The sequence below is a fragment of the Melopsittacus undulatus genome, unplaced genomic scaffold, assembly GCF_012275295.1.
Source record: "Melopsittacus undulatus isolate bMelUnd1 unplaced genomic scaffold, bMelUnd1.mat.Z mat_scaffold_592_arrow_ctg1, whole genome shotgun sequence".
In the NCBI taxonomy this organism is placed as follows: Eukaryota; Metazoa; Chordata; class Aves; order Psittaciformes; family Psittaculidae; genus Melopsittacus; species Melopsittacus undulatus.
The window spans coordinates 1-25,659 of record NW_022994444.1 but is presented as its reverse complement, the minus strand read 5'-3'; the positions used below and the strand labels follow the sequence as shown (position 1 = coordinate 25,659).

The following is a 25,659-nucleotide window of genomic DNA, read 5'->3' as shown; positions in this document are numbered from 1 at the left end:
AGGAGGGGGCACTGGTGCTACGCCTCTTCAGCGCACGCCTGGCTTCGCAAATTGCCCCCTGCCAGACCCTCACACTTCGCCCCCGGCCCACAGGGCCGTTGCCTTCAGCAACAAGGGCCCCCCCGGCCCCGTCCTGCCGGGGCCGGCAGCCCTGCATGCCCACCAGAACGCCAAGCCCCTGCACCCAGGGCCGAAGAGCCAGGATGGGGCACTGGTGCTGCGCCTCTTCAGCGCACGCCTGGCTTCGCAACAGTTCCCCCCGCCAGCCCCTCACTCTTTTACCCCGTCCCACAGGGCCGTTGCCGTCGGCAACAAGGCCTCCCCCAGCCCTGGCCGCCAGAGCCCAGCCACCCTGCAGGCCAGCCCGAACGCCGGGACCCCGTGCCCAGGGCTGGAGAGCCAGGAGGGGGCACTGGTGCTGCGCCTCTTCAGCGCACACCTGGCTTCGCAACGCTGCCAACCGACCGCCCCTCACTCTTAGCCCCCGGGCCACAGGGCCGTTACCATCAGCAACAGGGCCCCCCACGGACCCGGCTGGCCGGGCCTGGCCGCACTGCAGGCCCGCCCGAAGGCCGGGCCCCCGCACCCAGAGCCGAAGAGCCAGGAGGGGGCACTGGTGCTGCGCCTCTTCAGCGCACGCCTGGCTTCGCAACGCTGCCCCCCGGCAGCCCCTCACTCTTCGCCCCCGGCACACAGGGTCTTTGCCGTCGGTAACAAGGCCCCCCCCGGCCACCACCGGCTGGGCCCGGCCGACCTGTAGACCCGCCCGAACACCAGGCAACCGCGCCCAGGCCCGAAGAGCCAGGAGGGGCCACTGGTGCTGCGCCTCTTCAGCTCACAACTGGCTTCGCAACACTGCCACCCGCCCGCCCCTCCCTCTTCGCCCCCGGGCCACAGGGCCGTTGCCGTCGGCAACAAGGCCCGCCACAGTAGCCCGGCCTCGCCCGCCCTGCAGGCCCGCCAGAACGCCGGGCCCCCGTGACCAGGGCTGAAGAGCCAGGAGGGGGCACTGGTGCTGCGCCTCTTCAGCGCACACATGGTTTCGCAACGCTGACCCCGCCCACCACTCACTCTTCGCCCCCGGCCAACAGGGCCGTTGCCGTGGGCAAAAAAGCCCCCCCGGCCCCGGCCCGCCGGTCCGGCCACCCTGCAGGCCCGCCCGAATGCCGTGCCTCCGCGCCCAAGTCCGAAGAGCCATGAGGGGCCACTGGTGCTGTACCTCTTCAGCGCACGCCTGGCTTCGCAAAGCTACCCCCCGCCCGCACCTCACTCTTCGCCCCCGGTCCAGAGGGCCGTTGCCGTCGTCAACAAGGCCCCCCCCGACTCCCGCGTAGGCACCCGGAACCCCCCCACCGCCGCTCTCGGCCCCACGCACACCCTCTCGACCACCGCTCGACACCGGCACCCAGAGCCACTGACACCTTTGTGACGCCAAACCGCGCCAGCACCCCCGAGCACTGAGCCCCACGCGGCCCTGCCCGCGACACCCCGAAACCTCTCCCCCCGCACAGCCGACGCCACGCTCCTTCCCTCACACGTTCCCCAGCAACAGGAACCGGGATCGCCACAGACCTGACCCTCCGCAGCACCCCACCGAGAATGTGGTGTCCGGTACACCTGGCACGGGCCCCTGTGGCCTCCACATGCCAGCAAGGAAAAGGGGGCCGACACTGCCCCCCGGAGCCCCTGAACACGCAACAGCCCGCATCCAAAAAAAGCGGCTGACATGGCTCGCAGGGTCCCCAGTCGGCTGGCAAAAGCCTACAGCACCCGGGATTCCCAGGCGGTCTCCCATCCAAGTACTAACCGAGCCCGACCCTGCTTAGCTTCCGAGATCAGACGAGATCGGGCGTTTTCAGGGTGGTGTGGCCGTAGGCACCCTGAACCCCCCCACCGCCGCTCTCGGCCCCACGCACACCCTCCCGGACCACCGCTCGACACCGGCACCCAGAGCCACTGACACCTTTGTGACGCCAAACCGCGCCAGCACCCCCGAGCACTGAGCCCCACGCGGCCCTGCCCGCGACACCCCGAAACCTCTCCCCCCGAACAGCCGACGCCACGCTCCTTCCCTCACACGTTCCCCAGCAACAGGAACCGGGACCGCCACGGACCTGACCCTCCGCAGCACCCCACCGAGAAAGTGGGGTCCGGAACACCCGGCACGGGCCCCCTGTGGCCTCCACATGCCAGCAAGGAAAAGGGGGCCGACACTGCCCCCCGGAGCCCCTGAACACGCAACAGCCCGCATCCAAAAAAAGCGGCTGACATGGCTCGCAGGGTCCCCTGTCGGCTGGCAAAAGCCTACAGCACCCGGGATTCCCAGGCGGTCTCCCATCCAAGTACTAACCGAGCCCGACCCTGCTTAGCTTCCGAGATCAGACGAGATCGGGCGTTTTCAGGGTGGTGTGGCCGTAGGCACCCTGAACCCCCCCACCGCCGCTCTCGGCCCCACGCACACTCTCCCGGCCACCGCTCGACACCGGCACCCAGAGCCACTGACACCTTTGTGACGCCAAACCGCGCCAGCACCCCCGAGCACTGAGCCCCACGCGGCCCTGCCCGCGACACCCCGAAACCTCTCCCCCCGCACAGCCGACGCCACGCTCCTTCCCTCACACGTTCCCCAGCAACAGGAACCGGGACCGCCACGGACCTGACCCTCCGCAGCACCCCACCGAGAAAGTGGGGTCCGGAACACCCGGCACGGGCCCCTGTGGCCTCCACATGCCAGCAAGGAAAAGGGGGCCGACACTGCCCCCCGGAGCCCCTGAACACGCAACAGCCCGCATCCAAAAAAAGCGGCTGACATGGCTCGCAGGGTCCCCAGTCGGCTGGCAAAAGCCTACAGCACCCGGGATTCCCAGGCGGTCTCCCATCCAAGTACTAACCGAGCCCGACCCTGCTTAGCTTCCGAGATCAGACGAGATCGGGCGTTTTCAGGGTGGTGTGGCCGTAGGCACCCTGAACCCCCCCACCGCCGCTCTCGGCCCCACGCACACCCTCCCGACCACCGCTCGACACCGGCACCCAGAGCCACTGACACCTTTGTGACGCCAAACCGCGCCAGCACCCCCGAGCACTGAGCCCCACGCGGCCCTGCCCGCGACACCCCGAAACCTCTCCCCCCGAACAGCCGACGCCACGCTCCTTCCCTCACACGTTCCCCAGCAACAGGAACCGGGACCGCCATGGACCTGACCCTCCGCAGCACCCCACCGAGAAAGTGGGGTCCGGAACACCCGGCACGGGCCCCTGTGGCCTCCACATGCCAGCAAGGAAAAGGGGGCCGACACTGCCCCACGGAGCCCCTGAACACGCAACAGCCCGCATCCAAAAAAAGTGGCTCACATGGCTCGCAGGGTCCCCAGTCGGCTGGCAAAAGCCTACAGCACCCGGGATTCCCAGGCGGTCTCCCATCCAAGTACTAACCGAGCCCGACCCTGCTTAGCTTCCGAGATCAGACGAGATCGGGCGTTTTCAGGGTGGTGTGGCCGTAGGCACCCTGAACCCCCCCACCGCCGCTCTCGGCCCCACGCACACTCTCCAGGCCACCGCTCGACACCGGCACCCAGAGCCAGTGACACCTTTGTGACGCCAAACCGCGCCAGCACCCCCGAGCACTGAGCCCCACGCGGCCCTGCCCGCGACACCCCGAAACCTCTCCCCCCACACAGCCGACGCCACGCTCCTTCCCTCACACGTTCCCCAGCAACAGGAACCGGGACCGCCACGGACCTGACCCTCCGCAGCACCCCACCGAGAAAGTGGGGTCCGGAACAACCGGCACCGGCCCCTGTGGCCTCCACATGCCAGCAAGGAAAAGGGGGCCGACACTGCCCCCCGGAGCCCCTGAACACGCAACAGCCCGCATCCAAAAAAAGCGGCTGACATGGCTCGCAGGGTCCCCTGTCGGCTGGCAAAAGCCTACAGCACCCGGGATTCCCAGGCGGTCTCCCATCCAAGTACTAACCGAGCCCGACCCTGCTTAGCTTCCGAGATCAGACGAGATCGGGCGTTTTCAGGGTGGTGTGGCCGTAGGCACCCTGAACCCCCCCACCGCCGCTCTCGGCCCCACGCACACCCTCCAGGCCACCGCTCGACACCGGCACCCAGAGCCACTGACACCTTCGTGACGCCAAACCGTGCCAGCACCCCGAGCACTGAGCCCCACGCGGCCCTGCCCGCGACACCCCGAAACCTCTCCCCCCGCACAGCCGACGCCACGCTCCTTCCCTCACACGTTCCCCAGCAAGAGGAACCGGGACCGCCACGGACCTGACCCTCCGCAGCACCCCACCGAGAAAGTGGGGTCCGGAACACCCGGCACGGGCCCCTGTGGCCTCCACATGCCAGCAAGGAAAAGGGGGCCGACACTGCCCCCCGGAGCCCCTGAACACGCAACAGCCCGCATCCAAAAAAAGCGGCTGACATGGCTCGCAGGGTCCCCTGTCGGCTGGCAAAAGCCTACAGCACCCGGGATTCCCAGGCGGTCTCCCATCCAAGTACTAACCGAGCCCGACCCTGCTTAGCTTCCGAGATCAGACGAGATCGGGCGTTTTCAGGGTGGTGTGGCCGTAGGCACCCTGAACCCCCCCACCGCCGCTCTCGGCCCCACGCACACCCTCCCGGCCACCGCTCGACACCGGCACCCAGAGCCACTGACACCTTCGTGACGCCAAACCGCGCCAGCACCCCCGAGCACTGAGCCCCACGCGGCCCTGCCCGCGACACCCCGAAACCTCTCCCCCCGCACAGCCGACGCCACGCTCCTTCCCTCACACGTTCCCCAGCAACAGGAACCGGGACCGCCACGGACCTGACCCTCCGCAGCACCCCACCGAGAAAGTGGGGTCCGGAACACCCGGCACGGGCCCCTGTGGCCTCCACATGCCAGCAAGGAAAAGGGGGCCGACACTGCCCCCCGGAGCCCCTGAACACGCAACAGCCCGCATCCAAAAAAAGCGGCTGACATGGCTCGCAGGGTCCCCTGTCGGCTGGCAAAAGCCTACAGCACCCGGGATTCCCAGGCGGTCTCCCATCCAAGTACTAACCGAGCCCGACCCTGCTTAGCTTCCGAGATCAGACGAGATCGGGCGTTTTCAGGGTGGTGTGGCCGTAGGCACCCTGAACCCCCCCACCGCCGCTCTCGGCCCCACGCACACTCTCCCGGCCACCGCTCGACACCGGCACCCAGAGCCACTGACACCTTTGTGACGCCAAACCGCGCCAGCACCCCCGAGCACTGAGCCCCACGCGGCCCTGCCCGCGACACCCCGAAACCTCTCCCCCCCGCACAGCCGACGCCACGCTCCTTCCCTCACACGTTCCCCAGCAACAGGAACCGGGACCGCCACGGACCTGACCCTCCGCAGCACCCCACCGAGAAAGTGGGGTCCGGAACACCCGGCACGGGCCCCTGTGGCCTCCACATGCCAGCAAGGAAAAGGGGGCCGACACTGCCCCCCGGAGCCCCTGAACACGCAACAGCCCGCATCCAAAAAAAGCGGCTGACATGGCTCGCAGGGTCCCCTGTCGGCTGGCAAAAGCCTACAGCACCCGGGATTCCCAGGCGGTCTCCCATCCAAGTACTAACCGAGCCCGACCCTGCTTAGCTTCCGAGATCAGACGAGATCGGGCGTTTTCAGGGTGGTGTGGCCGTAGGCACCCTGAACCCCCCCACCGCCGCTCTCGGCCCCACGCACACTCTCCCGGCCACCGCTCGACACCGGCACCCAGAGCCAGTGACACCTTTGTGACGCCAAACCGCGCCAGCACCCCCGAGCACTGAGCCCCACGCGGCCCTGCCCGCGACCCCCCGAAACCTCTCCCCCCGCACAGCCGACGCCACGCTCCTTCCCTCACACGTTCCCCAGCAACAGGAACCGGGACCGCCACGGACCTGACCCTCCGCAGCACCCCACCGAGAAAGTGGGGTCCGGAACACCCGGCACCGGCCCCTGTGGCCTCCACATGCCAGCACGGAAAAGGGGGCCGACACTGCCCCCCGGAGCCCCTGAACACGCAACAGCCCGCATCCAAAAAAAGCGGCTGACATGGCTCGCAGGGTCCCCTGTCGGCTGGCAAAAGCCTACAGCACCCGGGATTCCCAGGCGGTCTCCCATCCAAGTACTAACCGAGCCCGACCCTGCTTAGCTTCCGAGATCAGACGAGATCGGGCGTTTTCAGGGTGGTGTGGCCGTAGGCACCCTGAACCCCCCCACCGCCGCTCTCGGCCCCACGCAACCACTCCCGACCACCGCTCGACACCGGCACCCAGAGCCACTGACACCTTCGTGACGCCAAACCGCGCCAGCACCCCCGAGCACTGAGCCCCACGCGGCCCTGCCCGCGACACCCCGAAACCTCTCCCCCCGCACAGCCGACGCCACGCTCCTTCCCTCACACGTTCCCCAGCAACAGGAACCGGGACCGCCACGGACCTGACCCTCCGCAGCACCCCACCGAGAAAGTGGGGTCCGGAACACCCGGCACGGGCCCCTGTGGCCTCCACATGCCAGCAAGGAAAAGGGGGCCGACACTGCCCCCCGGAGCCCCTGAACACGCAACAGCCCGCATCCAAAAAAAGCGGCTGACATGGCTCGCAGGGTCCCCTGTCGGCTGGCAAAAGCCTACAGCACCCGGGATTCCCAGGCGGTCTCCCATCCAAGTACTAACCGAGCCCGACCCTGCTTAGCTTCCGAGATCAGACGAGATCGGGCGTTTTCAGGGTGGTGTGGCCGTAGGCACCCTGAACCCCCCCACCGCCGCTCTCGGCCCCACGCACACTCCTCCCGGCCACCGCTCGACACCGGCACCCAGAGCCACTGACACCTTTGTGACGCCAAACCGCGCCAGCACCCCCGAGCACTGAGCCCCACGCGGCCCTGCCCGCGACACCCCGAAACCTCTCCCCCCGCACAGCCGACGCCACGCTCCTTCCCTCACACGTTCCCCAGCAACAGGAACCGGGACCGCCACGGACCTGACCCTCCGCAGCACCCCACCGAGAAAGTGGGGTCCGGAACACCCGGCACGGGCCCCTGTGGCCTCCACATGCCAGCAAGGAAAAGGGGGCCGACACTGCCCCCCGGAGCCCCTGAACACGCAACAGCCCGCATCCAAAAAAAGCGGCTGACATGGCTCGCAGGGTCCCCTGTCGGCTGGCAAAAGCCTACAGCACCCGGGATTCCCAGGCGGTCTCCCATCCAAGTACTAACCGAGCCCGACCCTGCTTAGCTTCCGAGATCAGACGAGATCGGGCGTTTTCAGGGTGGTGTGGCCGTAGGCACCCTGAACCCCCCCACCGCCGCTCTCGGCCCCACGCACACTCTCCCGGCCACCGCTCGACACCGGCACCCAGAGCCACTGACACCTTTGTGACGCCAAACCGCGCCAGCACCCCCGAGCACTGAGCCCCACGCGGCCCTGCCCGCGACACCCCGAAACCTCTCCCCCCGCACAGCCGACGCCACGCTCCTTCCCTCACACGTTCCCCAGCAACAGGAACCGGGACCGCCACGGACCTGACCCTCCGCAGCACCCCACCGAGAAAGTGGGGTCCGGAACACCCGGCACGGGCCCCTGTGGCCTCCACATGCCAGCAAGGAAAAGGGGGCCGACACTGCCCCCCGGAGCCCCTGAACACGCAACAGCCCGCATCCAAAAAAAGCGGCTGACATGGCTCGCAGGGTCCCCTGTCGGCTGGCAAAAGCCTACAGCACCCGGGATTCCCAGGCGGTCTCCCATCCAAGTACTAACCGAGCCCGACCCTGCTTAGCTTCCGAGATCAGACGAGATCAGGCGTTTTCAGGGTGGTGTGGCCGTAGGCACCCTGAACCCCCCCACCGCCGCTCTCGGCCCCACGCACACTCTCCCGGCCACCGCTCGACACCGGCACCCAGAGCCACTGACACCTTTGTGATGCCAAACCGCGCCAGCACCCCCGAGCACTGAGCCCCACGCGGCCCTGCCCGCGACACCCCGAAACCTCTCCCCCCGCACAGCCGACGCCACGCTCCTTCCCTCACACGTTCCCCAGCAACAGGAACCGGGACCGCCACGGACCTGACCCTCCGCAGCACCCCACCGAGAAAGTGGGGTCCGGAACACCCGGCACGGGCCCCTGTGGCCTCCACATGCCAGCAAGGAAAAGGGGGCCGACACTGCCCCCCGGAGCCCCTGAACACGCAACAGCCCGCATCCAAAAAAATCGGCTGACATGGCTCGCAGGGTCCCCTGTCGGCTGGCAAAAGCCTACAGCACCCGGGATTCCCAGGCGGTCTCCCATCCAAGTACTAACTGAGCCCGACCCTGCTTAGCTTCCGAGATCAGACGAGATCGGGCGTTTTCAGGGTGGTGTGGCCGTAGGCACCCTGAACCCCCCCACCGCCGCTCTCGGCCCCACGCACACTCTCCCGGCCACCGCTCGACACCGGCACCCAGAGCCACTGACACCTTTGTGACGCCAAACCGCGCCAGCACCCCCGAGCACTGAGCCCCACGCGGCCCTGCCCGCGACACCCCGAAACCTCTCCCCCCGCACAGCCGACGCCACGCTCCTTCCCTCACACGTTCCCCAGCAACAGGAACCGGGACCGCCACGGACCTGACCCTCCGCAGCACCCCACCGAGAAAGTGGGGTCCGGAACACCCGGCTCGGGCCCCTGTGGCCTCCACATGCCAGCAAGGAAAAGGGGGCCGACACTGCCCCCCGGAGCCCCTGAACACGCAACAGCCCGCATCCAAAAAAAGCGGCTGACATGGCTCGCAGGGTCCCCTGTCGGCTGGCAAAAGCCTACAGCACCCGGGATTCCCAGGCGGTCTCCCATCCAAGTACTAACCGAGCCCGACCCTGCTTAGCTTCCGAGATCAGACGAGATCGGGCGTTTTCAGGGTGGTGTGGCCGTAGGCACCCTGAACCCCCCCACCGCCGCTCTCGGCCCCACGCACACTCTCCCGGCCACCGCTCGACACCGGCACCCAGAGCCACTGACACCTTTGTGACGCCAAACCGCGCCAGCACCCCCGAGCACTGAGCCCCACGCGGCCCTGCCCGCGACACCCCGAAACCTCTCCCCCCGCACAGCCGACGCCACGCTCCTTCCCTCACACGTTCCCCAGCAACAGGAACCGGGACCGCCACGGACCTGACCCTCCGCAGCACCCCACCGAGAAAGTGGGGTCCGGAACACCCGGCACGGGCCCCTGTGGCCTCCACATGCCAGCAAGGAAAAGGGGGCCGACACTGCCCCCCGGAGCCCCTGAACACGCAACAGCCCGCATCCAAAAAAAGCGGCTGACATGGCTCGCAGGGTCCCCTGTCGGCTGGCAAAAGCCTACAGCACCCGGGATTCCCAGCCGGTCTCCCATCCAAGTACTAACCGAGCCCGACCCTGCTTAGCTTCCGAGATCAGACGAGATCGGGCGTTTTCAGGGTGGTGTGGCCGTAGGCACCCTGAACCCCCCCACCGCCGCTCTCGGCCCCACGCACACTCTCCCGGCCACCGCTCGACACCGGCACCCAGAGCCACTGACACCTTTGTGACGCCAAACCGCGCCAGCACCCCCGAGCACTGAGCCCCACGCGGCCCTGCCCGCGACACCCCGAAACCTCTCCCCCCGCACAGCCGACGCCACGCTCCTTCCCTCACACGTTCCCCAGCAACAGGAACCGGGACCGCCACGGACCTGACCCTCCGCAGCACCCCACCGAGAAAGTGGGGTCCGGAACACCCGGCACGGGCCCCTGTGGCCTCCACATGCCAGCAAGGAAAAGGGGGCCGACACTGCCCCCCGGAGCCCCTGAACACGCAACAGCCCGCATCCAAAAAAAGCGGCTGACATGGCTCGCAGGGTCCCCCTGTCGGCTGGCAAAAGCCTACAGCACCCGGGATTCCCAGGCGGTCTCCCATCCAAGTACTAACCGAGCCCGACCCTGCTTAGCTTCCGAGATCAGACGAGATCGGGCGTTTTCAGGGTGGTGTGGCCGTAGGCACCCTGAACCCCCCCACCGCCGCTCTCGGCCCCACGCACACTCTCCAGGCCACCGCTCGACACCGGCACCCAGAGCCACTGACACCTTCGTGACGCCAAACCGCGCCAGCACCCCCGAGCACTGAGCCCCACGCGGCCCTGCCCGCGACACCCCAAAACCTCTCCCCCCGCACAGCCGACGCCACGCTCCTTCCCTCACACGTTCCCCAGCAACAGGAACCGGGACCGCCACGGACCTGACCCTCCGCAGCACCCCACCGAGAAAGTGGGGTCCGGAACACCCGGCACGGGCCCCTGTGGCCTCCACATGCCAGCAAGGAAAAGGGGGCCGACACTGCCCCCCGGAGCCCCTGAACACGCAACAGCCCGCATCCAAAAAAAAGCGGCTGACATGGCTCGCAGGGTCCCCAGTCGGCTGGCAAAAGCCTACAGCACCCGGGATTCCCAGGCGGTCTCCCATCCAAGTACTAACCGAGCCCGACCCTGCTTAGCTTCCGAGATCAGACGAGATCGGGCGTTTTCAGGGTGGTGTGGCCGTAGGCACCCTGAACCCCCCCACCGCCGCTCTCGGCCCCACGCACACCCTCCCGGCCACCGCTCGACACCGGCACCCAGAGCCACTGACACCTTCGTGACGCCAAACCGCGCCAGCACCCCCGAGCACTGAGCCCCACGCGGCCCTGCCCGCGACACCCCGAAACCTCTCCCCCCGCACAGCCGACGCCACGCTCCTTCCCTCACACGTTCCCCAGCAACAGGAACCGGGACCGCCACGGACCTGACCCTCCGCAGCACCCCACCGAGAAAGTGGGGTCCGGAACACCCGGCACGGGCCCCTGTGGCCTCCACATGCCAGCAAGGAAAAGGGGGCCGACACTGCCCCCCGGAGCCCCTGAACACGCAACAGCCCGCATCCAAAAAAAGCGGCTGACATGGCTCGCAGGGTCCCCTGTCGGCTGGCAAAAGCCTACAGCACCCGGGATTCCCAGGCGGTCTCCCATCCAAGTACTAACCGAGCCCGACCCTGCTTAGCTTCCGAGATCAGACGAGATCGGGCGTTTTCAGGGTGGTGTGGCCGTAGGCACCCTGAACCCCCCCACCGCCGCTCTCGGCCCCACGCACACTCTCCCGGCCACCGCTCGACACCGGCACCCAGAGCCACTGACACCTTTGTGACGCCAAACCGCGCCAGCACCCCCGAGCACTGAGCCCCACGCGGCCCTGCCCGCGACACCCCGAAACCTCTCCCCCCTGCACAGCCGACGCCACGCTCCTTCCCTCACACGTTCCCCAGCAACAGGAACCGGGACCGCCACGGACCTGACCCTCCGCAGCACCCCACCGAGAAAGTGGGGTCCGGAACAACCGGCACGGGCCCCTGTGGCCTCCACATGCCAGCAAGGAAAAGGGGGCCGACACTGCCCCCCGGAGCCCCTGAACACGCAACAGCCCGCATCCAAAAAAAAGCGGCTGACATGGCTCGCAGGGTCCCCTGTCGGCTGGCAAAAGCCTACAGCACCCGGGATTCCCAGGCGGTCTCCCATCCAAGTACTAACCGAGCCCGACCCTGCTTAGCTTCCGAGATCAGACGAGATCGGGCGTTTTCAGGGTGGTGTGGCCGTAGGCACCCTGAACCCCCCACCGCCGCTCTCGGCCCCACGCACACCCTCCCGGCCACCGCTCGACACCGGCACCCAGAGCCACTGACACCTTTGTGACGCCAAACCGCGCCAGCACCCCCGAGCACTGAGCCCCACGCGGCCCTGCCCGCGACACCCCGAAACCTCTCCCCCCGCACAGCCGACGCCACGCTCCTTCCCTCACACGTTCCCCAGCAACAGGAACCGGGACCGCCACGGACCTGACCCTCCGCAGCACCCCACCGAGAAAGTGGGGTCCGGAACACCCGGCACGGGCCCCTGTGGCCTCCACATGCCAGCAAGGAAAAGGGGGCCGACACTGCCCCCCGGAGCCCCTGAACACGCAACAGCCCGCATCCAAAAAAAGCGGCTGACATGGCTCGCAGGGTCCCCAGTCGGCTGGCAAAAGCCTACAGCACCCGGGATTCCCAGGCGGTCTCCCATCCAAGTACTAACCGAGCCCGACCCTGCTTAGCTTCCGAGATCAGACGAGATCGGGCGTTTTCAGGGTGGTGTGGCCGTAGGCACCCTGAACCCCCCCACCGCCGCTCTCGGCCCCACGCACACTCTCCCGACCACCGCTCGACACCGGCACCCAGAGCCACTGACACCTTTGTGACGCCAAACCGCGCCAGCACCCCCGAGCACTGAGCCCCACGCGGCCCTGCCCGCAACACCCCGAAACCTCTCCCCCCGCACAGCCGACGCCACGCTCCTTCCCTCACACGTTCCCCAGCAACAGGAACCGGGACCGCCACGGACCTGACCCTCCGCAGCACGCCACCGAGAAAGCGGGGTCCGGAACACCCGGCACGGGCCCCTGTGGCCTCCACATGCCAGCAAGGAAAAGGGGGCCGACACTGCCCCCCGGAGCCCCTGAACACGCAACAGCCCGCATCCAAAAAAAGCGGCTGACATGGCTCGCAGGGTCCCCTGTCGGCTGGCAAAAGCCTACAGCACCCGGGATTCCCAGGCGGTCTCCCATCCAAGTACTAACCGAGCCCGACCCTGCTTAGCTTCCGAGATCAGACGAGATCGGGCGTTTTCAGGGTGGTGTGGCCGTAGGCACCCTCAACCCCCCCACCGCCGCTCTCGGCCCCACGCACACCCTCCCGACCACCGCTCGACACCGGCACCCAGAGCCACTGACACCTTTGTGACGCCAAACCGCGCCAGCACCCCCGAGCACTGAGCCCCACGCGGCCCTGCCCGCGACACCCCGAAACCTCTCCCCCCGCACAGCCGACGCCACGCTCCTTCCCTCACACGTTCCCCAGCAACAGGAACCGGGACCGCCACGGACCTGACCCTCCGCAGCACCCCACCGAGAAAGTGGGGTCCGGAACACCCGGCACGGGCCCCTGTGGCCTCCACATGCCAGCAAGGAAAAGGGGGCCGACACTGCCCCCCGGAGCCCCTGAACACGCAACAGCCCGCATCCAAAAAAAGCGGCTGACATGGCTCGCAGGGTCCCCTGTCGGCTGGCAAAAGCCTACAGCACCCGGGATTCCCAGGCGGTCTCCCATCCAAGTACTAACCGAGCCCGACCCTGCTTAGCTTCCGAGATCAGACGAGATCGGGCGTTTTCAGGGTGGTGTGGCCGTAGGCACCCTGAACCCCCCCACCGCCGCTCTCGGCCCCACGCACACTCTCCAGGCCACCGCTCGACACCGGCACCCAGAGCCACTGACACCTTTGTGACGCCAAACCGCGCCAGCACCCCCGAGCACTGAGCCCCACGCGGCCCTGCCCGCGACACCCCGAAACCTCTCCCCCCGCACAGCCGACGCCACGCTCCTTCCCTCACACGTTCCCCAGCAACAGGAACCGGGACCGCCACGGACCTGACCCTCCGCAGCACCCCACCGAGAAAGTGGGGTCCGGAACAACCGGCACGGGCCCCTGTGGCCTCCACATGCCAGCAAGGAAAAGGGGGCCGACACTGCCCCCCGGAGCCCCTGAACACGCAACAGCCCGCATCCAAAAAAAGCGGCTGACATGGCTCGCAGGGTCCCCTGTCGGCTGGCAAAAGCCTACAGCACCCGGGATTCCCAGGCGGTCTCCCATCCAAGTACTAACCGAGCCCGACCCTGCTTAGCTTCCGAGATCAGACGAGATCGGGCGTTTTCAGGGTGGTGTGGCCGTAGGCACCCTGAACCCCCCCACCGCCGCTCTCGGCCCCACGCACACTCTCCCGGCCACCGCTCGACACCGGCACCCAGAGCCACTGACACCTTTGTGACGCCAAACCGCGCCAGCACCCCCGAGCACTGAGCCCCACGCGGCCCTGCCCGCGACACCCCGAAACCTCTCCCCCCGCACAGCCGACGCCACGCTCCTTCCCTCACACGTTCCCCAGCAACAGGAACCGGGACCGCCACGGACCTGACCCTCCGCAGCACCCCACCGAGAAAGTGGGGTCCGGAACACCCGGCACGGGCCCCTGTGGCCTCCACATGCCAGCAAGGAAAAGGGGGCCGACACTGCCCCCCGGAGCCCCTGAACACGCAACAGCCCGCATCCAAAAAAAGCGGCTGACATGGCTCGCAGGGTCCCCTGTCGGCTGGCAAAAGCCTACAGCACCCGGGATTCCCAGGCGGTCTCCCATCCAAGTACTAACCGAGCCCGACCCTGCTTAGCTTCCGAGATCAGACGAGATCGGGCGTTTTCAGGGTGGTGTGGCCGTAGGCACCCTGAACCCCCCCACCGCCGCTCTCGGCCCCACGCACACTCTCCCGGCCACCGCTCGACACCGGCACCCAGAGCCACTGACACCTTTGTGACGCCAAACCGCGCCAGCACCCCCGAGCACTGAGCCCCACGCGGCCCTGCCCGCGACACCCCGAAACCTCTCCCCCCGCACAGCCGACGCCACGCTCCTTCCCTCACACGTTCCCCAGCAACAGGAACCGGGACCGCCACGGACCTGACCCTCCGCAGCACCCCACCGAGAAAGTGGGGTCCGGAACACCCGGCACGGGCCCCTGTGGCCTCCACATGCCAGCAAGGAAAAGGGGGCCGACACTGCCCCCCGGAGCCCCTGAACACGCAACAGCCCGCATCCAAAAAAAGCGGCTGACATGGCTCGCAGGGTCCCCTGTCGGCTGGCAAAAGCCTACAGCACCCGGGATTCCCAGGCGGTCTCCCATCCAAGTACTAACCGAGCCCGACCCTGCTTAGCTTCCGAGATCAGACGAGATCGGGCGTTTTCAGGGTGGTGTGGCCGTAGGCACCCTGAACCCCCCCACCGCCGCTCTCGGCCCCACGCACACTCCTCCCGGCCACCGCTCGACACCGGCACCCAGAGCCACTGACACCTTTGTGATGCCAAACCGCGCCAGCACCCCCGAGCACTGAGCCCCACGCGGCCCTGCCCGCGACACCCCGAAACCTCTCCCCCCGCACAGCCGACGCCACGCTCCTTCCCTCACACGTTCCCCAGCAACAGGAACCGGGACCGCCACGGACCTGACCCTCCGCAGCACCCCACCGAGAAAGTGGGGTCCGGAACACCCGGCACGGGCCCCTGTGGCCTCCACATGCCAGCAAGGAAAAGAAGGCCGACACTGCCCCCCGGAGCCCCTGAACACGCAACAGCCCGCATCCAAAAAAAGCGGCTGACATGGCTCGCAGGGTCCCCTGTCGGCTGGCAAAAGCCTACAGCACCCGGGATTCCCAGGCGGTCTCCCATCCAAGTACTAACCGAGCCCGACCCTGCTTAGCTTCCGAGAACAGACGAGATCGGGCGTTTTCAGGGTGGTGTGGCCGTAGGCACCCTGAACCCCCCCACCGCCGCTCTCGGCCCCACGCACACTCTCCCGGCCACCGCTCGACACCGGCACCCAGAGCCACTGACACCTTTGTGACGCCAAACCGCGCCAGCACCCCCGAGCACTGAGCCCCACGCGGCCCTGCCCGCGACACCCCGAAACCTCTCCCCCCGCACAGCCGACGCCACGCTCCTTCCCTCACACGTTCCCCAGCAACAGGAACCGGGACCCGCCACGGACCTGACCCTCCGCAGCACCCCACCGAGAAAGTGGGGTCCGGAACACCCGGCACGGGCCCCTGTGGCCTCCACATGCCAGCAAGGAAAAGGGGGCCGACACTGCCCCCCGGAGCCCCTGAACACGCAACAGCCCGCATCCAAAAAAAGCGGCTGACATGGCTCGCAGGGTCCCCTGTCGGCTGGCAAAAGCCTACAGCACCCGGGATTCCCAGGCGGTCTCCCATCCAAGTACTAACCGAGCCCGACCCTGCTTAGCTTCCGAGATCAGACGAGATCGGGCGTTTTCAGGGTGGTGTGGCCGTAGGCACCCTGAACCCCCCCACCGCCGCTCTCGGCCCCACGCACACTCTCCCGGCCACCGCTCGACACCGGCACCCAGAGCCACTGACACCTTTGTGACGCCAAACCGCGCCAGCACCCCCGAGCACTGAGCCCCACGCGGCCCTGCCCGCGACACCCCGAAACCTCTCCCCCCGCACAGCCGACGCCACGCTCCTTCCCTCACACGTTCCCCAGCAACAGGAACCGGGACCGCCACGGACCTGACCCTCCGCAGCACCCCACCGAGAAAGTGGGGTCCGGAACACCCGGCACGGGCCCCTGTGGCCTCCACATGCCAGCAAGGAAAAGGGGGCCGACACTGCCCCCCGGAGCCCCTGAACACGCAACAGCCCGCATCCAAAAAAAGCGGCTGACATGGCTCGCAGGGTCCCCTGTCGGCTGGCAAAAGCCTACAGCACCCGGGATTCCCAGGCGGTCTCCCATCCAAGTACTAACCGAGCCCGACCCTGCTTAGCTTCCGAGATCAGACGAGATCGGGCGTTTTCAGGGTGGTGTGGCCGTAGGCACCCTGAACCCCCCCACCGCCGCTCTCGGCCCCACGCACACTCTCCCGGCCACCGCTCGACACCGGCACCCAGAGCCACTGACACCTTTGTGACGCCAAACCGCGCCAGCACCCCCGAGCACTGAGCCCCACGCGGCCCTGCCCGCGACACCCCGAAACCTCTCCCCCCGCACAGCCGACGCCACGCTCCTTCCCTCACACGTTCCCCAGCAACAGGAACCGGGACCGCCACGGACCTGACCCTCCGCAGCACCCCACCGAGAAAGTGGGGTCCGGAACACCCGGCACGGGCCCCTGTGGCCTCCACATGCCAGCAAGGAAAAGGGGGCCGACACTGCCCCCCGGAGCCCCTGAACACGCAACAGCCCACATCCAAAAAAAGCGGCTGACATGGCTCGCAGGGTCCCCTGTCGGCTGGCAAAAGCCTACAGCACCCGGGATTCCCAGGCGGTCTCCCATCCAAGTACTAACCGAGCCCGACCCTGCTTAGCTTCCGAGATCAGACGAGATCGGGCGTTTTCAGGGTGGTGTGGCCGTAGGCACCCTGAACCCCCCCACCGCCGCTCTCGGCCCCACGCACACTCTCCCGGCCACCGCTCGACACCGGCACCCAGAGCCACTGACACCTTTGTGACGCCAAACCGCGCCAGCACCCCCGAGCACTGAGCCCCACGCGGCCCTGCCCGCGACACCCCGAAACCTCTCCCCCCGAACAGCCGACGCCACGCTCCTTCCCTCACACGTTCCCCAGCAACAGGAACCGGGACCGCCACGGACCTGACCCTCCGCAGCACCCCACCGAGAAAGTGGGGTCCGGAACACCCGGCACGGGCCCCTGTGGCCTCCACATGCCAGCAAGGAAAAGGGGGCCGACACTGCCCCCCGGAGCCCCTGAACACGCAACAGCCCGCATCCAAAAAAAGCGGCTGACATGGCTCGCAGGGTCCCCAGTCGGCTGGCAAAAGCCTACAGCACCCGGGATTCCCAGGCGGTCTCCCATCCAAGTACTAACCGAGCCCGACCCTGCTTAGCTTCCGAGATCAGACGAGATCGGGCGTTTTCAGGGTGGTGTGGCCGTAGGCACCCTGAACCCCCCCACCGCCGCTCTCGGCCCCACGCACACCCTCCCGGCCACCGCTCGACACCGGCACCCAGAGCCACTGACACCTTTGTGACGCCAAACCGCGCCAGCACCCCCGAGCACTGAGCCCCACGCGGCCCTGCCCGCGACACCCCGAAACCTCTCCCCCCGCACAGCCGACGCCACGCTCCTTCCCTCACACGTTCCCCAGCAACAGGAACCGGGACCGCCACGGACCTGACCCTCCGCAGCACCCCACCGAGAAAGTGGGGTCCGGAACACCCGGCACGGGCCCCTGTGGCCTCCACATGCCAGCAAGGAAAAGGGGGCCGACACTGCCCCCCGGAGCCCCTGAACACGCAACAGCCCGCATCCAAAAAAAGCGGCTGACATGGCTCGCAGGGTGCCCAGTCGGCTGGAAAAAGCATACAGCACCCGGGATTCCCAGGCGGTCTCCCATCCAAGTACTAACCGAGCCCGACCCTGCTTAGCTTCCGAGATCAGACGAGATCGGGCGTTTTCAGGGTGGTGTGGCCGTAGGCACCCTGAACCCCCCCACCGCCGCTCTCGGCCCCACGCCCCCGCTCCCGGCCACCGCTCGACACCGGCACCCAGAGCCACTGACACCTTTGTGACGCCAAACCGCGCCAGCACCCCCGAGCACTGAGCCCCACGCGGCCCTGCCCGCGACACCCCGAAACCTCTCCCCCCGCACAGCCGACGCCACGCTCCTTCCCTCACACGTTCCCCAGCAACAGGAACCGGGACCGCCACGGACCTGACCCTCCGCAGCACCCCACCGAGAAAGTGGGGTCCGGAACACCCGGCACGGGCCCCTGTGGCCTCCACATGCCAGCAAGGAAAAGGGGGCCGACACTGCCCCCCGGAGCCCCTGAACACGCAACAGCCCGCATCCAAAAAAAGCGGCTGACATGGCTCGCAGGGTCCCCTGTCGGCTGGCAAAAGCCTACAGCACCCGGGATTCCCAGGCGGTCTCCCATCCAAGTACTAACCGAGCCCGACCCTGCTTAGCTTCCGAGATCAGACGAGATCGGGCGTTTTCAGGGTGGTGTGGCCGTAGGCACCCTGAACACCCCCACCGCCGCTCTCGGCCCCACGCACACTCTCCCGGCCACCGCTCGACACCGGCACCCAGAGCCACTGACACCTTTGTGACGCCAAACCGCGCCAGCACCCCCGAGCACTGAGCCCCACGCGGCCCTGCCCGCGACACCCCGAAACCTCTCCCCCCGCACAGCCGACGCCACGCTCCTTCCCTCACACGTTCCCCAGCAACAGGAACCGGGACCGCCACGGACCTGACCCTCCGCAGCACCCCACCGAGAAAGTGGGGTCCGGAACACCCGGCACGGGCCCCTGTGGCCTCCACATGCCAGCAAGGAAAAGGGGGCCGACACTGCCCCCCGGAGCCCCTGAACACGCAACAGCCCGCATCCAAAAAAAAGCGGCTGACATGGCTCGCAGGGTCCCCTGTCGGCTGGCAAAAGCCTACAGCACCCGGGATTCCCAGGCGGTCTCCCATCCAAGTACTAACCGAGCCCGACCCTGCTTAGCTTCCGAGATCAGACGAGATCGGGCGTTTTCAGGGTGGTGTGGCCGTAGGCACCCTGAACCCCCCCACCGCCGCTCTCGGCCCCACGCACACTCTCCCGGCCACCGCTCGACACCGGCACCCAGAGCCACTGACACCTTTGTGACGCCAAACCGCGCCAGCACCCCCGAGCACTGAGCCCCACGCGGCCCTGCCCGCAACACCCCGAAACCTCTCCCCCCGCACAGCCGACGCCACGCTCCTTCCCTCACACGTTCCCCAGCAACAGGAACCGGGACCGCCACGGACCTGACCCTCCGCAGCACCCCACCGAGAAAGTGGGGTCCGGAACACCCGGCACGGGCCCCTGTGGCCTCCACATGCCAGCAAGGAAAAGGGGGCCGACACTGCCCCCCGGAGCCCCTGAACACGCAACAGCCCGCATCCAAAAAAAGCGGCTGACATGGCTCGCAGGGTCCCCTGTCGGCTGGCAAAAGCCTACAGCACCCGGGATTCCCAGGCGGTCTCCCATCCAAGTACTTACCGAGCCCGACCCTGCTTAGCTTCCGAGATCAGACGAGATCGGGCGTTTTCAGGGTGGTGTGGCCGTAGGCACCCTGAACCCCCCCACCGCCGCTCTCGGCCCCACGCACACTCTCCCGGCCACCCGCTCGACACCGGCACCCAGAGCCACTGACACCATTGTGACGCCAAACCGCGCCAGCACCCCCGAGCACTGAGCCCCACGCGGCCCTGCCCGCGACACCCCGAAACCTCTCCCCCCGCACAGCCGACGCCACGCTCCTTCCCTCACACGTTCCCCAGCAACAGGAACCGGGACCGCCACGGACCTGACCCTCCGCAGCACCCCACCGAGAAAGTGGGGTCCGGAACACCCGGCACGGGCCCCTGTGGCCTCCACATGCCAGCAAGGAAAAGGGGGCCGACACTGCCCCCCGGAGCCCCTGAACACGCAACAGCCCGCATCCAAAAAAAGCGGCTGACATGGCTCGCAGGGTCCCCTGTCGGCTGGCAAAAGCCTACAGCACCCGGGATTCCCAGGCGGTCTCCCATCCAAGTACTAACCGAGCCCGACCCTGCTTAGCTTCCGAGATCAGACGAGATCGGGCGTTTTCAGGGTGGTGTGGCCGTAGGCACCCTGAACCCCCCCACCGCCGCTCTCGGCCCCACGCCCACGCTCCCGGCCACCGCTCGACACCGGCACCCAGAGCCACTGACACCTTTGTGACGCCAAACCGCGCCAGCACCCCCGAGCACTGAGCCCCACGCGGCCCTGCCCGCGACACCCCGAAACCTCTCCCCCCGCACAGCCGACGCCACGCTCCTTCCCTCACACGTTCCCCAGCAACAGGAACCGGGACCGCCACGGACCTGACCCTCCGCAGCACCCCACCGAGAAAGTGGGGTCCGGAACACCCGGCACGGGCCCCTGTGGCCTCCACATGCCAGCAAGGAAAAGGGGGCCGACACTGCCCCCCGGAGCCCCTGAACACGCAACAGCCCGCATCCAAAAAAAAGCGGCTGACATGGCTCGCAGGGTCCCCTGTCGGCTGGCAAAAGCCTACAGCACCCGGGATTCCCAGGCGGTCTCCCATCCAAGTACTAACCGAGCCCGACCCTGCTTAGCTTCCGAGATCAGACGAGATCGGGCGTTTTCAGGGTGGTGTGGCCGTAGGCACCCTGAACCCCCCCACCGCCGCTCTCGGCCCCACGCACACTCTCCCGGCCACCGCTCGACACCGGCACCCAGAGCCACTGACACCTTTGTGACGCCAAACCGCGCCAGCACCCCCGAGCACTGAGCCCCACGCGGCCCTGCCCGCGACACCCCGAAACCTCTCCCCCCGAACAGCCGACGCCACGCTCCTTCCCTCACACGTTCCCCAGCAACAGGAACCGGGACCCGCCACGGACCTGACCCTCCGCAGCACCCCACCGAGAAAGTGGGGTCCGGAACACCCGGCACGGGCCCCTGTGGCCTCCACATGCCAGCAAGGAAAAGGGGGCCGACACTGCCCCCCGGAGCCCCTGAACACGCAACAGCCCGCATCCAAAAAAAGCGGCTGACATGGCTCGCAGGGTCCCCTGTCGGCTGGCAAAAGCCTACAGCACCCGGGATTCCCAGGCGGTCTCCCATCCAAGTACTAACCGAGCCCGACCCTGCTTAGCTTCCGAGATCAGACGAGATCGGGCGTTTTCAGGGTGGTGTGGCCGTAGGCACCCTGAACCCCCCCACCGCCGCGCTCGGCCCCACGCACACACTCCCGACCACCGCTCGACACCGGCACCCAGAGCCACTGACACCTTTGTGACGCCAAACCGCGCCAGCACCCCCGAGCACTGAGCCCCACGCGGCCCTGCCCGCGACACCCCGAAACCTCTCCCCCCGCACAGCCGACGCCACGCTCCTTCCCTCACACGTTCCCCAGCAACAGGAACCGGGACCGCCACGGACCTGACCCTCCGCAGCACCCCACCGAGAAAGTGGGGTCCGGAACACCCGGCACGGGCCCCTGTGGCCTCCACATGCCAGCAAGGAAAAGGGGGCCGACACTGCCCCCCGGAGCCCCTGAACACGCAACAGCCCGCATCCAAAAAAAGCGGCTGACATGGCTCGCAGGGTCCCCTGTCGGCTGGCAAAAGCCTACAGCACCCGGGATTCCCAGGCGGTCTCCCATCCAAGTACTAACCGAGCCCGACCCTGCTTAGCTTCCGAGATCAGACGAGATCGGGCGTTTTCAGGGTGGTGTGGCCGTAGGCACCCTGAACCCCCCCACCGCCGCTCTCGGCCCCACGCACACTCTCCCGGCCACCGCTCGACACCGGCACCCAGAGCCACTGACACCTTCGTGACGCCAAACCGCGCCAGCACCCCCGAGCACTGAGCCCCACGCGGCCCTGCCCGCGACACCCCGAAACCTCTCCCCCCGCACAGCCGACGCCACGCTCCTTCCCTCACACGTTCCCCAGCAACAGGAACCGGGACCGCCACGGACCTGACCCTCCGCAGCACCCCACCGAGAAAGTGGGGTCCGGAACACCCGGCACGGGCCCCTGTGGCCTCCACATGCCAGCAAGGAAAAGGGGGCCGACACTGCCCCCCGGAGCCCCTGAACACGCAACAGCCCGCATCCAAAAAAAGCGGCTGACATGGCTCGCAGGGTCCCCTGTCGGCTGGCAAAAGCCTACAGCACCCGGGATTCCCAGGCGGTCTCCCATCCAAGTACTAACCGAGCCCGACCCTGCTTAGCTTCCGAGATCAGACGAGATCGGGCGTTTTCAGGGTGGTGTGGCCGTAGGCACCCTGAACCCCCCCACCGCCGCTCTCGGCCCCACGCACACTCTCCCGGCCACCGCTCGACACCGGCACCCAGAGCCACTGACACCTTTGTGACGCCAAACCGCGCCAGCACCACCGAGCACTGAGCCCCACGCGGCCCTGCCCGCGACACCCCGAAACCTCTCCCCCCGCACAGCCGACGCCACGCTCCTTCCCTCACACGTTCCCCAGCAACAGGAACCGGGACCCGCCACGGACCTGACCCTCCGCAGCACCCACCGAGAAAGTGGGGTCCGGAACACCCGGCACGGGCCCCTGTGGCCTCCACATGCCAGCAAGGAAAAGGGGGCCGACACTGCCCCCCGGAGCCCCTGAACACGCAACAGCCCGCATCCAAAAAAAGCGGCTGACATGGCTCGCAGGGTGCCCAGTCGGCTGGAAAAAGCATACAGCACCCGGGATTCCCAGGCGGTCTCCCATCCAAGTACTAACCGAGCCCGACCCTGCTTAGCTTCCGAGATCAGACGAGATCGGGCGTTTTCAGGGTGGTGTGGCCGTAGGCACCCTGAACCCCCCCACCGCCGCTCTCGGCCCCACGCACACTCTCCCGGCCACCGCTCGACACCGGCACCCAGAGCCACTGACACCTTTGTGACGCCAAACCGCGCCAGCACCCCCGAGCACTGAGCCCCACGCGGCCCTGCCCGCGACACCCCGAAACCTCTCCCCCCGCACAGCCGACGCCACGCTCCTTCCCTCACACGTTCCCCAGCAACAGGAACCGGGACCGCCACGGACCTGACCCTCCGCAGCACCCCACCGAGAAAGTGGGGTCCGGAACACCCGGCACGGGCCCCTGTGGCCTCCACATGCCAGCAAGGAAAAGGGGGCCGACACTGCCCCCCGGAGCCCCTGAACACGCAACAGCCCGCATCCAAAAAAAGCGGCTGACATGGCTCGCAGGGTCCCCTGTCGGCTGGCAAAAGCCTACAGCACCCGGGATTCCCAGGCGGTCTCCCATCCAAGTACTAACCGAGCCCGACCCTGCTTAGCTTCCGAGATCAGACGAGATCGGGCGTTTTCAGGGTGGTGTGGCCGTAGGCACCCTGAACCCCCCCCACCGCCGCTCTCGGCCCCACGCACACTCTCCCGACCACCGCTCGACACCGGCACCCAGAGCCACTGACACCTTTGTGACGCCAAACCGCGCCAGCACCCCCGAGCACTGAGCCCCACGCGGCCCTGCCCGCGACACCCCGAAACCTCTCCCCCCGCACAGCCGACCGCCACGCTCCTTCCCTCACACGTTCCCCAGCAACAGGAACCGGGACCGCCACGGACCTGACCCTCCGCAGCACCCCACCGAGAAAGTGGGGTCCGGAACACCCGGCACGGGCCCCTGTGGCCTCCACATGCCAGCAAGGAAAAGGGGGCCGACACTGCCCCCCGGAGCCCCTGAACACGCAACAGCCCGCATCCAAAAAAAGCGGCTGACATGGCTCGCAGGGTCCCCTGTCGGCTGGCAAAAGCCTACAGCACCCGGGATTCCCAGGCGGTCTCCCATCCAAGTACTAACCGAGCCCGACCCTGCTTAGCTTCCGAGATCAGACGAGATCGGGCGTTTTCAGGGTGGTGTGGCCGTAGGCACCCTGAACCCCCCCACCGCCGCTCTCGGCCCCACGCACACTCTCCCGGCCACCGCTCGACACCGGCACCCAGAGCCACTGACACCTTTGTGACGCCAAACCGCGCCAGCACCCCCCGAGCACTGAGCCCCACGCGGCCCTGCCCGCGACACCCCGAAACCTCTCCCCCCGCACAGCCGACGCCACGCTCCTTCCCTCACACGTTCCCCAGCAACAGGAACCGGGACCGCCACGGACCTGACCCTCCGCAGCACCCCACCGAGAAAGTGGGGTCCGGAACACCCGGCACGGGCCCCTGTGGCCTCCACATGCCAGCAAGGAAAAGGGGGCCGACACTGCCCCCCGGAGCCCCTGAACACGCAACAGCCCGCATCCAAAAAAAGCGGCTGACATGGCTCGCAGGGTCCCCTGTCGGCTGGCAAAAGCCTACAGCACCCGGGATTCCCAGGCGGTCTCCCATCCAAGTACTAACCGAGCCCGACCCTGCTTAGCTTCCGAGATCAGACGAGATCGGGCGTTTTCAGGGTGGTGTGGCCGTAGGCACCCTGAACCCCCCCCCCGCCGCTCTCGGCCCCACGCACACTCTCCCGGCCACCGCTCGACACCGGCACCCAGAGCCACTGACACCTTTGTGACGCCAAACCGCGCCAGCACCCCCGAGCACTGAGCCCCACGCGGCCCTGCCCGCAACACCCCGAAACCTCTCCCCCCGCACAGCCGACGCCACGCTCCTTCCCTCACACGTTCCCCAGCAACAGGAACCGGGACTGCCACGGACCTGACCCTCCGCAGCACCCCACCGAGAAAGTGGGGTCCGGAACACCCGGCACGGGCCCCTGTGGCCTCCACATGCCAGCAAGGAAAAGGGGGCCGACACTGCCCCCCGGAGCCCCTGAACACGCAACAGCCCGCATCCAAAAAAAGCGGCTGACATGGCTCGCAGGGTCCCCTGTCGGCTGGCAAAAGCCTACAGCACCCGGGATTCCCAGGCGGTCTCCCATCCAAGTACTAACCGAGCCCGACCCTGCTTAGCTTCCGAGATCAGACGAGATCGGGCGTTTTCAGGGTGGTGTGGCCGTAGGCACCCTGAACCCCCCCACCGCCGCTCTCGGCCCCACGCACACTCTCCCGGCCACCGCTCGACACCGGCACCCAGAGCCACTGACACCTTTGTGACGCCAAACCGCGCCAGCACCCACCGAGCACTGAGCCCACGCGGCCCTGCCCGCGACACCCCGAACCTCTTCCCCCCGCACAGCCGACGCCACGCTCCTTCCCTCACACGTTCCCCAGCAACAGGAACCGGGACCGCCACGGACCTGACCCTCCGCAGCACCCCACCGAGAAAGTGGGGGTCCGGAACACCCGGCACGGGCCCCTGTGGCCTCCACATGCCAGCAAGGAAAAGGGGGCCGACACTGCCCCCCGGAGCCCCTGAACACGCAACAGCCCGCATCCAAAAAAGCGGCTGACATGGCTCGCAGGGGTCCCCTGTCGGCTGGCAAAAGCCTACAGCACCCGGGATTCCCAGGCGGTCTCCCATCCAAGTACTAACCGAGCCGACCATGCTTAGCTTCCGAGATCAGA

The 25,659-nt window shown here is 67.8% G+C and overlaps 44 non-coding genes across 44 annotated transcripts; all 44 read right to left on the bottom strand.

Moving 5' to 3' along the window:
- Positions 1–1,758: 1,758 nt before the first annotated feature.
- Positions 1,759–1,877, bottom strand: LOC117438776 (5S ribosomal RNA). The gene has a single exon (XR_004551013.1). It is a non-coding gene; the product is annotated as a 5S ribosomal RNA (ribosomal RNA).
- A 424-nt stretch (positions 1,878–2,301) lies between these two features.
- LOC117438775 (5S ribosomal RNA) lies at positions 2,302–2,420 on the bottom strand. Its single transcript, XR_004551012.1, has one exon. It is a non-coding gene; the product is annotated as a 5S ribosomal RNA (ribosomal RNA).
- A 422-nt stretch (positions 2,421–2,842) lies between these two features.
- Positions 2,843–2,961, bottom strand: LOC117438773 (5S ribosomal RNA). The gene has a single exon (XR_004551010.1). It is a non-coding gene; the product is annotated as a 5S ribosomal RNA (ribosomal RNA).
- A 422-nt stretch (positions 2,962–3,383) lies between these two features.
- On the bottom strand, positions 3,384–3,502 carry LOC117438772 (5S ribosomal RNA). The gene has a single exon (XR_004551009.1). It is a non-coding gene; the product is annotated as a 5S ribosomal RNA (ribosomal RNA).
- Positions 3,503–3,924: 422 nt separating this feature from the next.
- LOC117438771 (5S ribosomal RNA) lies at positions 3,925–4,043 on the bottom strand. The gene has a single exon (XR_004551008.1). It is a non-coding gene; the product is annotated as a 5S ribosomal RNA (ribosomal RNA).
- Positions 4,044–4,464: 421 nt separating this feature from the next.
- Positions 4,465–4,583, bottom strand: LOC117438770 (5S ribosomal RNA). Its single transcript, XR_004551007.1, has one exon. It is a non-coding gene; the product is annotated as a 5S ribosomal RNA (ribosomal RNA).
- A 422-nt stretch (positions 4,584–5,005) lies between these two features.
- LOC117438769 (5S ribosomal RNA) lies at positions 5,006–5,124 on the bottom strand. The gene has a single exon (XR_004551006.1). It is a non-coding gene; the product is annotated as a 5S ribosomal RNA (ribosomal RNA).
- A 423-nt stretch (positions 5,125–5,547) lies between these two features.
- On the bottom strand, positions 5,548–5,666 carry LOC117438768 (5S ribosomal RNA). Its single transcript, XR_004551005.1, has one exon. It is a non-coding gene; the product is annotated as a 5S ribosomal RNA (ribosomal RNA).
- A 422-nt stretch (positions 5,667–6,088) lies between these two features.
- Positions 6,089–6,207, bottom strand: LOC117438767 (5S ribosomal RNA). The gene has a single exon (XR_004551004.1). It is a non-coding gene; the product is annotated as a 5S ribosomal RNA (ribosomal RNA).
- A 422-nt stretch (positions 6,208–6,629) lies between these two features.
- On the bottom strand, positions 6,630–6,748 carry LOC117438766 (5S ribosomal RNA). The gene has a single exon (XR_004551003.1). It is a non-coding gene; the product is annotated as a 5S ribosomal RNA (ribosomal RNA).
- A 423-nt stretch (positions 6,749–7,171) lies between these two features.
- LOC117438765 (5S ribosomal RNA) lies at positions 7,172–7,290 on the bottom strand. Its single transcript, XR_004551002.1, has one exon. It is a non-coding gene; the product is annotated as a 5S ribosomal RNA (ribosomal RNA).
- Positions 7,291–7,712: 422 nt separating this feature from the next.
- Positions 7,713–7,831, bottom strand: LOC117438778 (5S ribosomal RNA). Its single transcript, XR_004551015.1, has one exon. It is a non-coding gene; the product is annotated as a 5S ribosomal RNA (ribosomal RNA).
- Positions 7,832–8,253: 422 nt separating this feature from the next.
- Positions 8,254–8,372, bottom strand: LOC117438783 (5S ribosomal RNA). Its single transcript, XR_004551020.1, has one exon. It is a non-coding gene; the product is annotated as a 5S ribosomal RNA (ribosomal RNA).
- A 422-nt stretch (positions 8,373–8,794) lies between these two features.
- On the bottom strand, positions 8,795–8,913 carry LOC117438764 (5S ribosomal RNA). The gene has a single exon (XR_004551000.1). It is a non-coding gene; the product is annotated as a 5S ribosomal RNA (ribosomal RNA).
- Positions 8,914–9,335: 422 nt separating this feature from the next.
- Positions 9,336–9,454, bottom strand: LOC117438779 (5S ribosomal RNA). The gene has a single exon (XR_004551016.1). It is a non-coding gene; the product is annotated as a 5S ribosomal RNA (ribosomal RNA).
- A 423-nt stretch (positions 9,455–9,877) lies between these two features.
- Positions 9,878–9,996, bottom strand: LOC117438762 (5S ribosomal RNA). The gene has a single exon (XR_004550998.1). It is a non-coding gene; the product is annotated as a 5S ribosomal RNA (ribosomal RNA).
- Positions 9,997–10,419: 423 nt separating this feature from the next.
- Positions 10,420–10,538, bottom strand: LOC117438761 (5S ribosomal RNA). Its single transcript, XR_004550997.1, has one exon. It is a non-coding gene; the product is annotated as a 5S ribosomal RNA (ribosomal RNA).
- A 422-nt stretch (positions 10,539–10,960) lies between these two features.
- On the bottom strand, positions 10,961–11,079 carry LOC117438760 (5S ribosomal RNA). Its single transcript, XR_004550996.1, has one exon. It is a non-coding gene; the product is annotated as a 5S ribosomal RNA (ribosomal RNA).
- A 424-nt stretch (positions 11,080–11,503) lies between these two features.
- On the bottom strand, positions 11,504–11,622 carry LOC117438759 (5S ribosomal RNA). The gene has a single exon (XR_004550995.1). It is a non-coding gene; the product is annotated as a 5S ribosomal RNA (ribosomal RNA).
- Positions 11,623–12,043: 421 nt separating this feature from the next.
- LOC117438758 (5S ribosomal RNA) lies at positions 12,044–12,162 on the bottom strand. Its single transcript, XR_004550994.1, has one exon. It is a non-coding gene; the product is annotated as a 5S ribosomal RNA (ribosomal RNA).
- A 422-nt stretch (positions 12,163–12,584) lies between these two features.
- Positions 12,585–12,703, bottom strand: LOC117438757 (5S ribosomal RNA). The gene has a single exon (XR_004550993.1). It is a non-coding gene; the product is annotated as a 5S ribosomal RNA (ribosomal RNA).
- Positions 12,704–13,125: 422 nt separating this feature from the next.
- LOC117438756 (5S ribosomal RNA) lies at positions 13,126–13,244 on the bottom strand. The gene has a single exon (XR_004550992.1). It is a non-coding gene; the product is annotated as a 5S ribosomal RNA (ribosomal RNA).
- Positions 13,245–13,666: 422 nt separating this feature from the next.
- On the bottom strand, positions 13,667–13,785 carry LOC117438755 (5S ribosomal RNA). Its single transcript, XR_004550991.1, has one exon. It is a non-coding gene; the product is annotated as a 5S ribosomal RNA (ribosomal RNA).
- A 422-nt stretch (positions 13,786–14,207) lies between these two features.
- On the bottom strand, positions 14,208–14,326 carry LOC117438754 (5S ribosomal RNA). The gene has a single exon (XR_004550990.1). It is a non-coding gene; the product is annotated as a 5S ribosomal RNA (ribosomal RNA).
- A 422-nt stretch (positions 14,327–14,748) lies between these two features.
- Positions 14,749–14,867, bottom strand: LOC117438753 (5S ribosomal RNA). The gene has a single exon (XR_004550989.1). It is a non-coding gene; the product is annotated as a 5S ribosomal RNA (ribosomal RNA).
- A 423-nt stretch (positions 14,868–15,290) lies between these two features.
- LOC117438782 (5S ribosomal RNA) lies at positions 15,291–15,409 on the bottom strand. The gene has a single exon (XR_004551019.1). It is a non-coding gene; the product is annotated as a 5S ribosomal RNA (ribosomal RNA).
- A 423-nt stretch (positions 15,410–15,832) lies between these two features.
- Positions 15,833–15,951, bottom strand: LOC117438751 (5S ribosomal RNA). The gene has a single exon (XR_004550987.1). It is a non-coding gene; the product is annotated as a 5S ribosomal RNA (ribosomal RNA).
- Positions 15,952–16,373: 422 nt separating this feature from the next.
- On the bottom strand, positions 16,374–16,492 carry LOC117438750 (5S ribosomal RNA). The gene has a single exon (XR_004550986.1). It is a non-coding gene; the product is annotated as a 5S ribosomal RNA (ribosomal RNA).
- A 422-nt stretch (positions 16,493–16,914) lies between these two features.
- On the bottom strand, positions 16,915–17,033 carry LOC117438749 (5S ribosomal RNA). Its single transcript, XR_004550985.1, has one exon. It is a non-coding gene; the product is annotated as a 5S ribosomal RNA (ribosomal RNA).
- A 422-nt stretch (positions 17,034–17,455) lies between these two features.
- LOC117438748 (5S ribosomal RNA) lies at positions 17,456–17,574 on the bottom strand. Its single transcript, XR_004550984.1, has one exon. It is a non-coding gene; the product is annotated as a 5S ribosomal RNA (ribosomal RNA).
- Positions 17,575–17,996: 422 nt separating this feature from the next.
- LOC117438781 (5S ribosomal RNA) lies at positions 17,997–18,115 on the bottom strand. Its single transcript, XR_004551018.1, has one exon. It is a non-coding gene; the product is annotated as a 5S ribosomal RNA (ribosomal RNA).
- A 422-nt stretch (positions 18,116–18,537) lies between these two features.
- LOC117438747 (5S ribosomal RNA) lies at positions 18,538–18,656 on the bottom strand. Its single transcript, XR_004550983.1, has one exon. It is a non-coding gene; the product is annotated as a 5S ribosomal RNA (ribosomal RNA).
- A 423-nt stretch (positions 18,657–19,079) lies between these two features.
- LOC117438746 (5S ribosomal RNA) lies at positions 19,080–19,198 on the bottom strand. Its single transcript, XR_004550982.1, has one exon. It is a non-coding gene; the product is annotated as a 5S ribosomal RNA (ribosomal RNA).
- Positions 19,199–19,620: 422 nt separating this feature from the next.
- LOC117438777 (5S ribosomal RNA) lies at positions 19,621–19,739 on the bottom strand. The gene has a single exon (XR_004551014.1). It is a non-coding gene; the product is annotated as a 5S ribosomal RNA (ribosomal RNA).
- Positions 19,740–20,162: 423 nt separating this feature from the next.
- Positions 20,163–20,281, bottom strand: LOC117438745 (5S ribosomal RNA). The gene has a single exon (XR_004550981.1). It is a non-coding gene; the product is annotated as a 5S ribosomal RNA (ribosomal RNA).
- A 423-nt stretch (positions 20,282–20,704) lies between these two features.
- On the bottom strand, positions 20,705–20,823 carry LOC117438744 (5S ribosomal RNA). The gene has a single exon (XR_004550980.1). It is a non-coding gene; the product is annotated as a 5S ribosomal RNA (ribosomal RNA).
- A 423-nt stretch (positions 20,824–21,246) lies between these two features.
- LOC117438743 (5S ribosomal RNA) lies at positions 21,247–21,365 on the bottom strand. Its single transcript, XR_004550979.1, has one exon. It is a non-coding gene; the product is annotated as a 5S ribosomal RNA (ribosomal RNA).
- Positions 21,366–21,787: 422 nt separating this feature from the next.
- LOC117438742 (5S ribosomal RNA) lies at positions 21,788–21,906 on the bottom strand. Its single transcript, XR_004550978.1, has one exon. It is a non-coding gene; the product is annotated as a 5S ribosomal RNA (ribosomal RNA).
- Positions 21,907–22,328: 422 nt separating this feature from the next.
- LOC117438784 (5S ribosomal RNA) lies at positions 22,329–22,447 on the bottom strand. The gene has a single exon (XR_004551021.1). It is a non-coding gene; the product is annotated as a 5S ribosomal RNA (ribosomal RNA).
- A 422-nt stretch (positions 22,448–22,869) lies between these two features.
- On the bottom strand, positions 22,870–22,988 carry LOC117438780 (5S ribosomal RNA). Its single transcript, XR_004551017.1, has one exon. It is a non-coding gene; the product is annotated as a 5S ribosomal RNA (ribosomal RNA).
- Positions 22,989–23,410: 422 nt separating this feature from the next.
- On the bottom strand, positions 23,411–23,529 carry LOC117438774 (5S ribosomal RNA). The gene has a single exon (XR_004551011.1). It is a non-coding gene; the product is annotated as a 5S ribosomal RNA (ribosomal RNA).
- A 424-nt stretch (positions 23,530–23,953) lies between these two features.
- LOC117438763 (5S ribosomal RNA) lies at positions 23,954–24,072 on the bottom strand. The gene has a single exon (XR_004550999.1). It is a non-coding gene; the product is annotated as a 5S ribosomal RNA (ribosomal RNA).
- Positions 24,073–24,495: 423 nt separating this feature from the next.
- LOC117438752 (5S ribosomal RNA) lies at positions 24,496–24,614 on the bottom strand. Its single transcript, XR_004550988.1, has one exon. It is a non-coding gene; the product is annotated as a 5S ribosomal RNA (ribosomal RNA).
- Positions 24,615–25,036: 422 nt separating this feature from the next.
- Positions 25,037–25,155, bottom strand: LOC117438741 (5S ribosomal RNA). The gene has a single exon (XR_004550977.1). It is a non-coding gene; the product is annotated as a 5S ribosomal RNA (ribosomal RNA).
- Positions 25,156–25,659: the final 504 nt, after the last annotated feature.